Source organism: Bos indicus x Bos taurus, chromosome 12 (genome assembly GCF_003369695.1).
Source record: "Bos indicus x Bos taurus breed Angus x Brahman F1 hybrid chromosome 12, Bos_hybrid_MaternalHap_v2.0, whole genome shotgun sequence".
Lineage (NCBI taxonomy): Eukaryota > Metazoa > Chordata > Mammalia > Artiodactyla > Bovidae > Bos > Bos indicus x Bos taurus.
In genome coordinates, this window is record NC_040087.1 from 77453503 (window position 1) to 77471431 (window position 17929).

At 43.7% G+C, this 17929-nt stretch overlaps 1 protein-coding gene across 1 annotated transcript in view; it reads right to left on the reverse strand.

Moving 5' to 3' along the window:
* Window positions 1-10486, reverse strand: part of NALCN (sodium leak channel, non-selective) — a 302068-nt gene extending 291582 nt beyond the window's left edge. The window contains exon 1 of the mRNA XM_027557923.1: window positions 10389-10486. The gene's annotated coding sequence lies outside the window, so the exon portion shown is untranslated. The remainder of the gene's footprint in view (window positions 1-10388) is intronic.
* Window positions 10487-17929: the final 7443 nt, after the last annotated feature.

Genomic DNA, 17929 nt, shown 5'->3' on the forward strand with positions numbered 1-17929 from the left:
TGAACAACTGAACTGAACTGAACTGAATTTCATCATAATTTAAGACAAGTCAAATATGAAAACCATCAGTTTTTAAACATAAACAAATGACACTTGAAATTTGCTGAGGATTCATTATGTGTGAAGATAAGAGCTTGGAGTGGATTATATCATCGACTGCTCCCCACATCCCAGTGAAGGAGCTGTCTTTGTTATTCCCATTTTACAGATGACCCTGAGCTTTAGAGAAGGTAAGTGTCTTACCCAAGGTCACTTTCTGACCTTTATCCCCATAACATTCAGCTGTGCATGCCTCTCAGCCTGACCTTTCGAGGGCTTTGTGAATAGAATCTTCTCATTGTTCAATGATGGGGAGTCTCCAAGTTCTAGCCTCTCCCAAATCTGGGGAATGAAACCAAATTAGATAGAGCAAGGCAGTATCTCACTTCCCTGGTGGCTCAGATAGTATAGAATCCACCTGCAAATGTAGAAGACACAGGTTCAATCCCCGGGTTGGGAAGATGCCCTGGAGAAGGAAATGGCAACCCACTCCAGTGTTCTTGCTTAGAGAAATCCCACGGACAGAGGAGCCTGGCGGGCTACAGTCTCTGGGCTCCCAAAAGAGCTGGACACGACTGAGAGATTAAACAACAAAGGCAGACTGCAACGCCTGGAGCAAGCGTCTCCTGTTCCCTGAGCACCCTTCACTTTTGAAAGTTAACTGGCCCAATGCAATGCGTCTTTTCTTCTAATGGGTTCCTAGTGGTTGGAGGAAAGACGGGCAGCTGCCTGAGTCCTAGGTCTGCCTTCGCAACAAGCAAAGCTCTGCACCTGAGCAGGCAAACTAAGACAGCGCTAAAATTTGGCCCCAGATCACAGCAGCAACCCCTGTTTCTGTACTCTCTGCCTCCTTCTGTCCAAATGCACTTCTCATTTGGGTGCTTATTCATCAACGCCTTGGCCCGACTACATTGGGATCCAGCCCTGCAAACATAGTTACACATATGGTCTGGTCTCAGCAGGACTGCAAGGGCCACCCAAGATGGGTCACCGAACAGCAGAAGCCAAACCTTTCAAAGGGCATCTCCAACTGCAGGCTCTTCGTCTCTTGCTTCCTTTTGTCAACACACTGATGGAAAACAGAAAACAGATCCCCACCTTTTATATTGAGTCTACTTCCTAAATCCCAAAGAAAAGCAGCATTTTTTTTTTTTTCTGGTTCTTTCTACAAATACTTCAAAACAGTGTCATGACTTCCTCAAGGATTCTGGGCTGTTTCATTTTGAATTGTGAAAACTGAATTTTCTTTGACCTTTAAAAATCACTGGATTTGGTAAAGGAATTCAGGATAGAGTATGAGGACCCAAAACTCTTTAATACTGCACTCCGCATGCCAAACTACAACAGCCCAGCAGTAGGAGAGGGTCTCCGTTGTATCTGTGTCGCCTGAGTCACTGTATTGATTACAAATTGGGGCGATCAGCTCACGCATGTAGGCTGACCAGCCTCTTTCCCACTTCTCTGCTCAGGAAATTCAGTCAATCCTTTTAACAAGCCCCAGCCTTTCACTCCACATTTAGAAAGGATAGGCATTTTAAATTTTGTGATTTGTTTTGGGCACAAGGCAGGTGTAAGAAATTTTTAAGAAAAGAATATCAGAACTAAAAATCACCACGGGCTTATGATAAGAATTTTTAAGAAAGGTCCAGTTTCCTCCAAGTCATGGCAGAGTTTTTAAGGATTTTCATCATCCAATAGGGGCTTCCCAGGTGCGGCAGTGGGTAAAGGATCCTCCTACCAAAGCAGGAGATTCAGGTTCGATCCCTGGGTCAGGAAGATCCCCTAGAGGAGGAAATGGCAACCCACTCCAGTATTCTTGCCTGGAAAATTCCATGGAGATAGGAGCCTAGTGGACTGCAGCCCATGGGGTCGCAAAGAGCTGGACAGGACTGAGCACTCACACATCATCCAACAGTCGAGGACAGGCATTTCATTCTAAGAAACCGCTGCTGCTGCTGCTGCTAAGTCACTTCAGTCGTGTCTGACTCTGTGCAACCCCATAGACGGCAGCCCACCAGGCTCCCCCGTCCCTGGGATTCTCCAGGCAAGAACACTGGAGTGGGTTGCCATTTCCTTCTCCAATGCATGAAAGTGAAAAGTGAAAGTGAAGTTGTTCAGTCATGTCTGACCCTCAGTGACCCCATGGATTGCAGCCTACCAGGCTCTCCGTTCATGGGATTTTCTGGGCAAGAGCACTGGAGTGGGTTGTCATTGCCTTCTCCGAAGAAACCGCTGCTATCATTTAAATATTACGAAAGACGAGAAAAGGAGATCATCTCTCTTTTTTTGTGGCTGCTTAATCTTGCAATGAACCTGAAAAGCTTGATCAAAGAAGATGGATGGTGAAAACAGTGGTTTTCAAAACTTTTCCATAAATAGTATGGAAAGTCAAAAGAAGCTTTCTATTTATTTGTGTAAGTGCAGTTGTTCCATTTTGTGATATGAATCTCCAAAACCTGGACAAAGAAGGTGAATGTTTTAAAACAGTAGTTTCCAAAGATTGTTAACATTCATCATTCAGGGAAGTTTGTAAACATTCTCAACCATCCTTCACCTCAGACGTACAAAATCAGAACCCTGTGAGCCACGTATGCAAAGTGCTTTAAAAAAAAAAAACATTCCCCAGGTGATTCTTAACACACTCTCCCAGCACTGATCCCAGGAGTGATGGATGGAATCATCAGTCTAGACGCTCAGAGGAGCATTTGGGTGACGACAGTCAAGACTTTATTTGGGGGAAAAATCAGAGAGACTGGTATAAACGAGAAAGGCAAAATAGAAATCTGAAGCAAAGAATCTGATTTATAACCAAATGTATATATGCTTGGTGCTCAGTCACTCAGTCGTGGCAGACCCTTTGTGACCCCATGGAAGGTAGCCCATCAGGCTCTTATGTCCATGGGATTTTTCAGGCAAGAATACAGGAGTGGGTTGCCTTTTCTACTCCAGGGGATCTTCCCAAACCAGGGATTGAACCCAGGTCTCCTGAGCCTCCTGCACTGTCAGGTAGATTCTTTACCACTGAGCCACCTTGGAAATCCAAATGTGTATATATATATATACATCAATAGTATATTCTAAGTTTTCCTCAGAGAATTTCAGAATTATCTCAAAAATATTTGATGTATTTAAACATATTTGATATACAAGGATACATTTTTGCCTGATGAGAAGATAACTAAAAATTTGATTTTCCTTGATTTTTGTACTATAATTTTCTCGTTGAGAATATACTCTGAAATGGCTATTCATTTCATGAAAGGAACAAAGCAAAAATAATTTGTCTAGTTTAACTAGCTAGCTTTTAATATCACTTTCAATATTATCTAATGAAAAGTAGAAAATTATTTTTAGGTTCCTCAGAGTTTAAAATTTCTTTTCTCCTGAAAGTACTGACATACCGAATTAAGAGAAAAGGAAAGAATAATTCAACAAGCTCTAGTTCTGAAAATTTAAATGCCTTATTTGCAATATTTATCTTAATCTCTGTGCTTCAGCTCCTGGGAGGAAAAGTTAAGAAAGTTTTCATACTTGAATTGTATACATATATTTTTTACCCCAGGCAAATCTTATGATACATACTTAACTGTATTTTAAGCCATCACTGTCTTGGATCTCCTCTGATACAAATTTGTATCTTGTCTGACACAGGCCTCCATAATTTGTACTTTCCAGAAATAATAGGCAATTTAAAAAAAATCCTTCCTCTACTTCAAAAGTGATACATGAAGCTGTATCACCTATGAATTTCATAACAATAAAGAACAGACATAGAAACAGTGAAGCAAAAGATTTAACCTATAGATACTGCGTTAGTAACTGAAAGATAAAGAAGAAACTAGTTGTTTTACCGAGGCAGTACAAATAGTGGCAAAACACTGACAATCACCCAAGCTTGAGGTCCTGGCTTTCTTCCTCACCCATCCCTCCTTTTCATTCTGTCGCTTCTGCCACCAAGACCTGCTGGCATTTGTTCTATTGATAAACCACCATCCTCCTCTGCATTTCCGTTCCTACAGTCCCATGTCAGTTACCCATCCGTAGAATTTCATGTCCTGTTTCTCCAACACCTTTCTTCACAGGCCCCCATTCTCACCCTTCTCGTTCTTGACCTCATTTTTAGTTCTTGGCACACTGATACCTCCTACAGATAGCTATATACATTCAGTTCAGTTCAGTCGCTCAGTCATGTCCGACTCTTTGCAACCCCATGAATTGCAGCATGCTAGGCCTCTCTGTCCATCACCAACTCCCGGAGTTCACTCAAACTCACGTCCATCGAGTCGGTGATGCCATCCAGCCATCTCATCCTCTGTCGTCCCCTTCTCCTCCTGCCCCCAATCCCTCCCAGCATCACAGTCTTTTCCAATGAGTCAACTCTTCACATGAGGTGGCCAAAGTACTGGAGTTTCAGCTTTAGCATCATTCCTTCCAAAGAACACCCAGGACTGATTTCTTTTAGGACGGACTGGTTGGGTCACCTTGTAGTCCAAGGGACTCTCAAGAGTCTTCTCCAACACCACAGTTCAAAAGCATCAATTCTTCGGCGTTCAGCTATATACATTAGTAGGACTTAAAGACTGGACTACTGGGTTTTATTTTATTTTTTTTCTATCAGATCCAGAATTTTTCTATTTTATCACGAATTCATTCATGTTTTTAAACATCATCCTCTTTCTTCTCTCCAGTCTGTTTCATTGTTTTCTTTATTTCCTAAGCTGAAATGCTGCTTCCTTATCCCATTGTAGGTCACAGATGCCTTTGAGGAAATACATCATCTAAGGACCATGTTGCCTCCAAAACTAAAACACACAAGAATACGCTTGACTATCCAGAGTATAATGCTATAATAATCAGTATATGTATATAGAAAGCTTGTAAGTATAACTTTATTAAAGTTATTAAAGTTTATGAAGTGTTAGTGCTCAGTTGTGTATGATTCTTTGTGACCCCATGGGCTGTAGCCCATCAGGCTCCTCTGTCCATGGGCGTTCTCCTGGGAGGAATACTGGAGTGGGTTGCTACTCCCTTCTTTAAGGGATCTTCCCGACCCAGGGATAGAACCTGGGTCTTCTGCATTGCAGGCAGATTCTTTACCATCTGAGCCACTAAGGAAGCTCTCATTAAAAATAGTAACCAATACAATACTGTAAAGTAATTAGCCTCCAATTAAATAAATTTTAAAAATAAAATAAAAATATAGTAACTTTTATTATTTTAAGGTCCTTTTCCCCCCTCATTTAATTATCTTTTTAAACTATTGTTCTGCTTTTATATACTTAACCTCACTGGGATTTTTGTTTTTGTTTCTGGGTTTGTTTGTTTGTTTGGTAGCACATGCCTAATATGTATTTCTTCATCTCTTTTATATTTCATTTTGAGCCATACCAGTGTCTTAAGAGAATCATAGTCTGCTTTTTTTCAGAATTAATGCATTTTCAGTATATTATTTAATAGCTGCTTTACTTTTGCAAAGGTTCAAGAATGAAGTCAATCTTAATTTTCCTTTGTGAATACTTTTCTTTAAAAAACTTCATCAAAATACTGAGGGGATAGTTTTCTTTTTCTTATTTTTCAAACTCAAAGCATTCAGCAGGCTAGATCTAGATGCTGGTGGTGGTTTAGTGGCTAAGTGGTGTCCCACTCTTTGCGACCCCATGGACTGTAGCCCACCAGGCTCCTCTGTCCATGGGATTTCCCAGGCAAGAATACTGGAGTGGGTTCCCATTCTCTTCTCCAGGGGATCTTCCCAACCCAGGGATTGAACCTGGGTCTCCTGCATTGCAGGTGTATTCTTTACCAAATGAGCCACCAGGGAAGCCCAGATCTAAATGCTGGCTATCTTTAATATTTCTGGTCCAGAAATCTTCATCTACATGTTTGTTTTTCCCTCTAAAAGAAAATAATTACTATATTTCACTTAGAATTAGGGCTGTGTTCCATGTGCTCTGATCTCCTGGAAGGAAGAGCGCTGATGTGTGTGTTGGTGCTGGCTGTCTTCCACACAACATCCCTGCCCCAGACAAAGTCTTCTTTTCATCTCCTTCCTTTGCATAATTGGAGACAAGTCACACTCTTGATCCCTGCATAAATGACTCCCTTGGCAGCAGCATTCTGAATTTTCATACTCTTAATGCTCCTGGAACCCCTTCCAAAGAACCCTCAGTCCTGCCCCACCCTCTGGGGGTCCGTCCCTGTCCACCAAGCACATTCTGTTTGGCGTGTCTGCCCTGGCCCTGGGGTCTTGTGAAGACATTGCTTCAGAAGTCAGATAATTCCGTCTCACCAACAGAATGCTCTAACTTGAGCCTTCACCTCTCTTATCAAGGGCTTCAGCAGCAGCTCTGTTCCTCATTTTTTGTATAAATCTCTGAGAAAGAGAGTTGTAGTCTGAACCTCAGTTTCGCCCATCAGTCACAAAGTGTCTGCCTGCAATGAGGGAGACCCGGGTTCGATCCCAGGGTTGGGAAGATCCCCTGGAGAAGGAAATGGCAACCCACTCCAGTACTCTTGCCTGGAAAATTCCATGGACTGAGGAGCCTGGTGGGCTACAGTCCATGGGGTTGCAAAGAGTCAGACATGACTGAGTGAATTCACTTTTCACTTTCACATGGGCCCAGTCCCATCCATACAGAATCTACAAGATATGCCTTAGCGTCAACAGCCAATGAACAAATGGTCTCTCCATACCTGTAGGGTGCACGTTTCTCACTATAACAAATTTCTTTGGTCATTTATCTGAACTCTGAGTAGGAAGGCAAAGAACAGAATGAGATACCTGAGCTCAAAAATCATTTTTTCCTAAAAGACTTTGCATTTAGTTACTCTTTTTATTCAGCATACACCTTTTATAGCATTTCTATTCTTATTTTACTCTGTGAGGTGTATTTTATCAGCTGGATTTCAGCTGAATTTGTTAAAGGTTAAGTCTTTATATACTGCAAAGGTCATCAATCCAAGCTACTATTTTATCTTCTTTTGCTCCTGTAAAAGAGGGAAGATGAGCCACAAATACTAAAAAGAAGGCAGATTTACCTCAGAAAGCATATAACTCATCTTATTCAAAATTACAATTTTAGGAAACCAACTTGAAGTTATGTCTATCCATAACATATAACATATATCTATAAATTTATATAATATATATAATTATATATAATATGTATATATATCTACTTAGAAATTTAGATAATCATTTTTTTCCAGGAATATAACTGCTTGGAATTTATCATGAAAAAATAATATCCAGTAGAAATAAATCCTTATACTCTCATTATCAGGGCATTATTTACAATGATGAAAAGCTAAAAACAGCAAAAATCCAATGATAGAGGTATGGTCATAGTGAGACTATATTCAAAGAGGACAGTCTTAAATAGCCATGTATAAATTTTAAGGATGAAAGCTGTATAAAAACATGACGAATGCTTATAATAAATAATAAATGGATAAACTAAGATAAATGCACAATACATGACCACAACTGTACAAAAGTCATATAGTCTTAAAGATACACAGATAGTACAATCTTCAGTACTAGGTTGTTGGGACTATGGTTGTTTATTTTCTTTTCACTACCATTTCTGTCGTTTCTCTCAAATCTAATTATTTTTTTAATTGAACGGATGAATTTTTAAATGTTTGCACACAAAAAGTTTTGAAGGTGTAATGAATTCTTGGACAAATCCTTGAGACAAGAAAGAATCACAAAACATGAGAGTCAAGCTCCAAAATGTTGATATAATTGGGGCTGCTGCTGCTGCTGCTGCTAAGTCGCTTCAGTCGTGTCCGACTCTGTGTGACCCCATAGACGGCAGCCCACCAGGCTCCCCCATCCCTGGGATTCTCCAGGCAAGAACACTGGAGTGGGTTGCCATTTCCTTCTCCAATGCATGAAAGTGAAAAGTGAAAGTGAAGTCGCTCAGTCGTGTCCAACTTTTAGCGACCCCATGGACTGCAGCCTTCCAGGCTCCTCCATCCATGGGATTTTCCAGAGTACTGGAGTGGGGTGCCACTGCCTTCTCCAATAACTGGGGAGGGGGACACAATTATAATTTCTTTAGACTGAAGGTCATAGTTTCCAAACCAAAACTAGAAAATAGGCTATCTCACTGTGTCTCCTCTTGACTGCATATTTATCTTTGTTGACAGATTCGTAAGGCCTGGTCTATCTCTTTTCCTCACTGAAATCTCAGTTCCTATCGCAATGCAGTCCATGGGGTTGCACAGAGTCGGACACAACTGAGAGACTTCACTTTCACTTTTCACTTTCATGCATTGGAGAAGGAAATGGCAACCCACTCCAGTGTTCTTGCCTGGAGAATCCCAGGGATGGGAAGCCTGGTGGGCTGCCATCTATGGGGTCACACAGAGTCGGACACAACTGAAGTGACTTAGCAGCAGCAGCAGCAGTGCAATACCTGGCTTACACTGGGATACAATACAACTGGGAGATGTTATTTTTTTTTCCCCTTTCACAAACTTATGACTCTTCCCCTTGGATAAATTTAAATAGCCATGAAAAATTTTAAAGGATCACAGCATCACTGATAAAAGATGAAACAAACACATATAGGCCGGCCCAGTGTGCGCACACATCCACACACTCACAAAGGCTGCAGGAAAGAGCAGAGCGGCGAATGGTTTCAAAGAAACACCATGTGGAAGAAGAAAAAAATGCTACTCAAAACCTCAATTCTCTAAACAAGCAACATAGAAGATAAACAAGAAGCAAGAAGAAGATAAAGAGATATTTTTTTCTTTTACAAGGATAATATTTTTCTTCTGACTACCTTGCAAGTCCTAGCCAGTTTTGCCACCATTCCACATGGCTTGTCTTCAAGGGTTCTAGGGCTCTTAGTATCCTCACTATCTACTCCGCCAAAATGTCACGTCTTCTAGGAACTCCAGGAGGGTCCAATCAGCCTGTTTGTGTTTTGATTTTTTTCCCACATCTGATTTTTCTTTCATTCTATCTGGCTTTAGCAATAGCTGAGTCAAATATAATACCGTGTTTGCATGCTCAGTCATGTCCCACTCTTTGTGACCTCACAGCCCACCAGGCTCCGCTGTCCATGAAATTTTCTAGACAAGAATACCGGAATGGTTTGCCATTTCCTACCAGAGATCAAACCCTCATCTCTTGTGTCTCCTGCATTAGAAGGCAGATTCTTTACCACTGAGCTACCTGGCAAGCCCCCAAATATGCTATAGATGAACACAAAATCCAACATCAAAGGCCCAGAGAAGGAAAGCCCACCAATTAGGCAATACATTTTTGTTGTAGAGGACTGAGAAGCCATGATTTTGATCCAGAACTGTTGAAACTTAATCTTTGAATGTTAAAAAAAAAATCTTGCTGTATATCTGCCTAGGGGATAACTGTCATAAACCAACCTCTCCTACTTAATTTTGAGCCACAGTTGTGGTTATGAAAATATGAATCATATATCTTTTTTAAATAGCCACCTGTTAATTTCTCATCCCCATTCAAGGTCTTTGCCAACCTCGACCTTCTCCTACACAGTCAGGGGTTCTGCATCTGTCTGGCCACCGGGGAAATCCAGGCCTAGGTGATGACCATACAGACATGAGATTAAAAACACATCCTTCTGAGGCCTGAACCTGAGTGCGTCTGAACACTCATCCTTGATAATACATTCCCTGAACAATTATGCCGAAAATCGAAAGATGTATCCTGTGATATTTCAAGCATTTATCAGGACCTGAGTTTAGAGTTACCAGGCTAGCCTGAAAGAGGAAAATTCGAGTCAGAGAGACAAGACCCCTCTCAGGGTTCCGGGCCGCCAGCCAGGCCAGGCGGGCCTGCACCAAATCTCTTAAAGGGCTCAGTGACAAAACGGCGTGGCTTTGGCAGGTCACTGCTTCGCTAGCCCTGTGGCCACCCTAATGACAGCCTCTCAGAAAGGCCAAATGATGAAAGGAGGGGTGAGAAGCGCGCGGAGGCAGCCGCAGGAGACCGGGGCCGGGGTGGGCGAGGCCCCCGCGGAAACCTGCGGGCGCGGAGGGCCCCACACCTGCGCGGTGACCCCGAGGCGCGCCGCGCATCCTCCGCCTCCCCGGCCACCTGTCTCCCAGGTGCCCGCGGGGCAGGCCGAGGTCTGGCGGCCGCGAGGCATCCAGCGCCTACCGAGGCCGGGGACGTGCCCCCCACGCTGGGGCCCGGGAGGCGGCGGTGGCCCGCGCCGGGTCCCCGTGGAGACGGGGGTGCGCCCCTTCCCCTCCAATTCCCTCTCGCGGGCCGCGCCCTCGCCCCCCGCCCGCCTGGGCCGGGCCTTGGCCAGGACGACCCGCGCAGCCCCCGCCCGGGCCTGGTGGCCGAGACCAACCTGTAACCCCAGCGCTCGGAGCGGTCATGGTGCGGCGTTGGCGGCGGCGGCGGCGGCGGCGGGCGGGGCGCGCACCCACCGCGGGGACGCGGCCCCTCGCCTCCCGCGGCTCCGGCGGCGCGCGCCACCTGGTTGATGCGGCTGCCACCCGGGCGGCCGGGCCTGCGAGCGCGGCGCGGGGGCTGGGGGCGGGGGCGGGGGGTTAGGGCCTTTTTTCTTTTTGCCTTTTCTGTTTTGTTTTTTTTTTTAATCAGAGTTGTCTTTGCCGCAGGGGCTGGGAGGCTGGATGCAGCCCGAGAGGAGATGGCCGAGGAGGCGGCACTGCTGTTGGCGGCGAACGGAGAGCGTGGGTACCAGCAGGTTCCTTCTCCCTGGCTGCCACCGGCTCAGCCTCCCAGCGACAACAGCTGGGCTCTCCTCTGCCAGCTCCTCCTGGGGTTCCTGGCGAGCTCACCAAGCACGCCTTGTGCGCTCGGGACGGGCACACGCGGGGCCACCGCGGACACGCGAGCCGGGCCCCTGCGCGCGCGTGTGCATCCGGTCTGGTCTTACTGGACAGGGTATCTGAGGATGCCGGCCAGTCACACCCTGAGTGTGAAGTTGCTACATCATGAGGACCTCGGTGGCATTTATAGCTTCTAAGCATGTTAACATTTTCTCTTAACGTTAAAATATGTCATTATGTGGAATGGGCTGCTTGCCCATTGGAAAACTGGTCACCTCCAGGCACTGTAAAGGCTTTCCTAATGGCTTAGCGAGTAAAGAATCCGCCTGCAAGTGCAGGAGACACAGGAGACTAGGGTTCGATCCCTGGGTCCGGAAGATCCCCTGGGGGAGGAAACTGGCAACCCACTCCAGTATCCTTGCCTGGGAAAATCATGGATGGAGGAGCCTGGCAGGCTACAGTCCAGGGGGTCACAGAGTCGGACTCAATTGAGCGTGCTCACTGGCTGATTAGGGTCTATAAAGGTACCTGGCCTGGACTCCACCTGTGATATTTCCTGGGGCTCCCAGAAGAGCAGGTTTGGTGAAATCAGGGAAACTTGAACACCCTGATCAAAGACAGGGGACATCCATTTTCTCAGTGGCATTTGTTGAAGTTTATTCAGGGCCTAGCATCTTGTCTTGGAGTTGGATATTAAACCCGGCCAAGCATCCTTGACAGTGATTTAGTGCTTGTGTGTGGTGCTGTCTTCACACATACCACAGAAATAGAAACATGTAAATACAGGGAGAGAGGGAACAGAATGAAACCTCCTCGAGAAGAGAAATCAGAAGCCCAAACCAAAGGATGAGTCCCTGTGGAAAATTAGAGCCCAAGGGATGAATGTTGAGTCACATACACACATTTTAAAAATAAAGTCTCTTTATTTTTAAAATAAAATTTGGTTAACTTATCATCTTAAAAAAACCTTTGCACAATCCATTCACATTGGGCCAATATTAGTGTCTTTTTTTAATTATTTAAAGGAAATTTTTTAAGTGGCATTTTATGAAATACAGAACCATGTAGAATATTTTTGCAAATTTATGAAAATATTAAAAGACCAACTATATAAAAAGCTATGTTTTAAACAAATGAAACCATATAGAAATATCTTTCATAACACAAATGGAAGATAATATAAACAATGATATATCTGTAAACCATTCACTTAGAAACGTCTAATCATCTTAAGTCACTGCTCCTGTTTTATCTAAATGTTAGTTTATTTCTCTTTGCATATTAAATATACGTAGCTATGAGCATTCTTTGGAATTCATCAAGTTAGAGTCATCAGTTAGAAAAATCATATTAATGAAACAAAGACCAAGATACTCATAAATTTCTTGGATGAAGTGATATAAAGGCAGCAATTTTACTAATCTCAGCACCATTCCTCACCCATCAGGCATTTTAGACTCCACTCTGGCCATATTTGATCTACTGCTGGGTAAGTATCCATAATTCATGCTTAGGAGCCAAACAATCCCATGGATGATGAGATGATGAGGAAGTCTTGGGAAATCCATGAAGAAGTGATAGCTTATGGTGAACGATGTTCAATTCGTGATCTCCAAAGAAGACAATCTAACTTCAGGACCAGGGACCAGGCTTGATCACTCAAGTGCTTTCGTGTAGCAGAGTTTTATTAAGTGAAAAGGGAGAGAGAAAGCTTCTGACACAGACATCAGAAAAGGGGCGGAGAGTGCCCCCCTAACTACTGTTAACAAGGGAGTTATATACTTTTTAAATTAGTTATTACAGTAAATCAAAAGAATGTCTCAAGGTTGTAAAGATCTTACTAGACCCACTCCCATAATTTATATTTTAAGATAATAGGATTAGCCAGAAGGTTTTCAGGAAGGAGAAACTGTCCTCAAGCAGGATACATTGTTGTTATATAATCTTTACTAAAGAATGTAGAAAAAGTTTGTCCTTTCCTCCTCCTTGAGAATTCCAGACCCCCATCTCCTCCTTGAGAGCCTCAGACCCCTTTATCCTCCTCGGGGACCCTGAACTTCTTATCAACCTGCCCAGGAATTGACTCTCTCAGCTTAGTACATGCATCCAGGAATCTGTAGAAACTCATCGTGTATTGGAATAGGCAATCATCCTAAAGGCAGATACTTACGCCCCAAATATCACATCATTCATTCACCTGCTCATTGTCCTCGGCGTTTCTTATCAGTAAAATTAAGAAGGATGGGCAATCATCTTGTCCAGGTCTAATGGGTCCTGTAACTACACCCATCGCCATCATTCAATGAAAACAAATTGCTGCCCCGTGGGTTCAAAATAATTCACAGATGTGTCTTGTGAGATATTTTTGAGAAATAAGAGCAATTACCAACATTTGAAAACCATGAGATGTTTGGTTTATTATAAAAGAGAAGATCTGGCCAAGTCCGATGTGCATTTCCACAAGGTAAAGGCTGCTGGAGCTTAGTCGGACAAGGATTTCCTATTTGCTCCTGTTGCTCAGCCTGCTTCAATGCCCACTTCCAGAAGGCAGTGAGGGTGGGTGTGCTCGTGATTGGTCATTTCAGTCATGGCCGACTCTGCGACCCCATGGACTGTAGCCTGTCAGACTCCTCTGTCCGTGGGATTCTCCAGGCAAGAATACTGGAGCGAGTTGCCACACCTTCCAGGGGATCTTTCTGACCCTGGGATCGAACCTGCATCTCCTGCAGATCCTGCATTGCAGGTGGATTCTTCACCACTGAGCCACCAGGGAAGCCCTCTCAACTGTCTGTCCTTCCACAGGGCAGAACTCCAAGACTGAGGGAAGGTGTGTCGTTGCCCTGGGTTGACTTCATTAAATTAACTCCCTGTACCAGGCAGCTGACCCCTGGCCCCATCCAGTTACTAGCCCTGACCCCAGCCCTCTCTCTCCACCCCTGGGACAGTTCCACACCTCTTCCTGCCTTTCCATTTCTCCTCTATTCAATGCTATGAGATCAGACAGGGAGCACAGTCAGAAAGAAAAGAGGAAAATACAAGGATTTTTTGATATAGTTCATCCTCTGTATCTGCAGGTTCCACATCCATGGATTTAACCAATCACAGATTGAAAACATTTTAAAAGAAATTGCAAAAAATTCCAAAAAGCAGGGGTAAAGTGTATGAATTTGCTACAAGCTGGCAACTATTTACTTAGTATCTATATTATATTTGCAACTACGTGCATAGCATCTACATTGTATTAGTTATCCGCCTGCAGCGGGGGAGACCTGGGTTGGATCCCTGTGTTGGGAAGATCCCTGGACTAGGGCATGGCAACCCTTTCCAATATTCTTGCCTGAATCCCCACGGACAGAGGAGCCTGGTTGGCTATGGTCCATGGGGTCGCAAAGAGTCGGACATGACTGATGGACTAAGCACAGCACAGCAGTTACTATGAGTAATCTAGAGATGATTTAAAGTGTCTGGGAGGATGGAGGTTATATGCAAACACTATGCCTTTTAATATAAGGGATTTGAGTGCTTACAGTGTAGAGCATGAAACCAGGCCTGTGTACAGCCAAGACAGTAAACTGTGATTTAGACAAAATGGTTTTCGGGATCCAGCAGGTGCTTTGAAACAGAAGTAACTATGAAACACAGGACAGCTTCTCATAAACTTATCTGCCCCTACCATTTACTTCCACCAAAAATTAGTATCTCATCTGACACCACAGTGAGTAGCTGAGAAAACAATATCAATGCTGAGAAAGAAATTTTAAAATCCATGGTGGGGACACGAAATGCCATGTGCTCTGTGGAAACAGAGAATTCGATTCAACTCTGAAAGGAATCTGCTCTATTAGATTTATGGGTAGATTAAAAAAAATAATTTTATTTACTTATTTATTTCTGTCCGTGCTGGGTCTTCATTGCTGCTCAGGCTCCTTTCTAGTTGTGGTGTGTGGGCTTCTCATTGCCATGGTGTCTCTTGTCGAAGGGCACAGGCTCTAGACCACTGGCTCAGTGGTCAGTGGGAATGGACACCCTCTTCCAACAACACAAGAGAAGACTCTATACATGAACATCACCAGATAGTCAACACCGAAATCAGATTGATTATATTCTTTGCAGCCAAAGATGGAGAAGCTCTATACAGTCAGCAAAAACAAGACCAGGAGCTGACTGTGGCTCAGACCATGAACTCCTTATTGCCAAATTCAGACTTAAATTGAAGAAAGTAGGGAAAACCACTAGACCATTCAGGTATGACCTAAATCAAATCCCTCATGATTATACAGTGGAAGTGAGAAATAGATTTAAGGGCCTAGATCTGATAGATAGAGTGCCTGATGAACTATGGACTGAGGTTCTTGACATTGTACAGGAGACAGGGATTAAGACCATCCCCATGGAAAAGAAATGCAAAAAAAGCAAAATGGCTGTGTGGGGAGGCCTTACAAATAGCTGTGAAAAGCAAAGGAGAAAAGGAAAGATATAAACATCTGAATGCAGAGTTCCAAAGAATAGCAAGAAGAGATAAAAACGCCTTCCTCAGTGATCAGTGCAAAGAAATAGAGGAAAACAACAGAATGGGAAAGACTAGAGATCTCTTCAAGAAAATCAGAGATACCAAAGGAATATTTCATGCAAAGATGGGCTCGATAAAGGACAGAAATGGTATGGACCTAACAGAAGCAGAAGATATTAAGAAGAGATCGCAAGAATACATAGAAGAACTGTACAAAAAAGAGCTTCACGACCCAGATAATCATGATGGTGTGATCACTGACCTAGAGCCAGACATCTTGGAATGTGAAGTCAAGTGGGCCTTAGAAAGCATCACTACGAACAAAGCTAGTGGAGGTGATAGAACTCCAGTTGAGCTATTCCAAATCCTGAAAGATGATGCTGTGAAAGTGCTGCACTCAATATGCCAGCAAATTTGGAAAACTCAGCAGTGGCCACAGGACTGGAAAAAGTCAGTTTTCATTCCAATCCCAAAGAAAGGCAATGCCAAAGAATGCTCAAACTACCGCACAATTGCACTCATCTCACACGCTAGTAAAGTAATGCTTAAAATTCTCCAAGCCAGGCTTCAGCAATACGGGAACCATGAACTTCCTGATGTTCAAGCTGGTTTTAGAAAAGGCAGAGGAACCAGAGATCAAGTTGCCAACATCTGCTGGATCACGGAAAAAGCAAGAGAGTTCCAGAAAAACATCTATTTCTGCTTTATTGACTATGCCAAAGCCTTTGACTGTGTGGATCACAATAAACTGTGGAAAATTCTGAAAGAGATGGGAATACCAGACCACCTGATCTGCCTCTTGAGAAATTTGTATGCAGGTCAAGAAGCAACAGTTAGAACTGGACATTGAACAACAGACTGGTTCCAAATAGGAAAAGGAGTTCATCAAGGCTGTATATTGTCACCCTGTTTATTTAACTTATATGCAGAGTACATCATGAGAAATGCTGGGCTGGAAGAAACACAAGCTGGAATCAAGATTTCTGGGAGAAATATCAATAACCTCAGATATGCAGATGATACCACCCTTATGGCAGAAAGTGAAGAGGAACTAAAAAGCCTCTTGATGAAGGTGAAAGTGGAGAGTGAAAAAGTTGGCTTGAAACTCAACATTCAGAAAACGAAGATCGTGGCATCCGGTCCCATCACTTCATGGGAAATAGATGGGGAAACAGTGGAAACAGTGTCAGACTTTATTTTTCTGGGCTCCAAAATCACTGCAGATGGTGACTGCAGCCATGAAATTAAAAGACGCTTACTCCTTGGAAGGAAAGTTATGACCAACCTAGATAACATATTCAAAAGCAGAGACATTACTTTGCCAACAAAGGTTCGTTTAGTCAAGGCTATGGTTTTTCCTGTGGTCATGTACGATGTGAGAGTTGGACTGTGAAGAAGGCTGAGCACCAAAGAATTGATGCTTTTGAACTGTGGTGTTGGAGAAGACTCTTGAGAGTCCCTTGGACTGCAAGGAGATCCAACCAGTCCATTCTGAAGGAGATCAGCCCTGGGATTTCTTTGGAAGGAATGATGCTAAAGGTGAAACTCCAGTACTTTGGCCACCTCATGGAAGAGTTGACTCATTGGAAAAGACTGATGCTGGGAGGGATTGGGGGCAAGAGGAGAATGGGACGACAGGATGAGATGGCTGGATGGCATGACTGACTCGATGGACATGAGTCTGAGTGAACTCTGGGAGTTGGTGATGGACAGGGAGGCCTGGCGTGCTGGGATTCATGGGGATGCAAAGAGTCGGACACAACTAAGCGACTGATCTCATCTGATCTGATGTGGGATCTTCCTGGATCTGGGATCTAACCTATGTCTCCTGCAATTGGCAAGCAGATCCTTTACTACTGAGCCACCAGGGAAGCCCTATGGGCTTATTACACTGAGTAAATATTGGACTCCAGACAGTCCAATATTTTTGAGAGCCTTGTTAAGACTGGTTGTAATCTGTACACATCTTTCTTATATTGTGTGATTTCAGGGCTCATGTATGACCGTCTTGAAACCAAATATGGATATGATTGAATTTCCTTTGTTAGAGAATCTTCACATGGTGAAAATAAAGGTCCTGAAGACTTACTTTAAAAATATAAACAGACTAACCAGGAGGCACCTACTGTTGACTTATCCACTAGCAAGGATCAGCATGTACCTAGTTCAGTCCATGAGGATAGGAGCTTTTTGGAGGTGGAGGGCCTGGGGGAGGTTTAACACAGTTTGTTTCTACATCTTGAGCAGGAAGCATGATGTTGTATCCCTCTGGGGTGTCCTCATCTTCTTATGCATCAGCTTTCCAGGAAACCACAAAACATTCATTCTCCATTTATGTATTGCAAGGTTTTAGAAGACCCCTCAGCTTCCTAAGCTTTCCCGAGAATAAAGACTTGCCAGGGTGAACTTAAATGTTGTCATGAAAATTTTAAGTGTCTCTGGAGTGATAAATGCAGTTATGGAAAAGCTCTCTTAATGAAGCAGGTATCCCTTTGGGCAACACGGTTCCTGCAGTTGGCACCCCTTCACGAGGAAGGATTCCTTTCCTAAGAAACCACCATGGAATTGCCCACTCTCGTCCCTCTC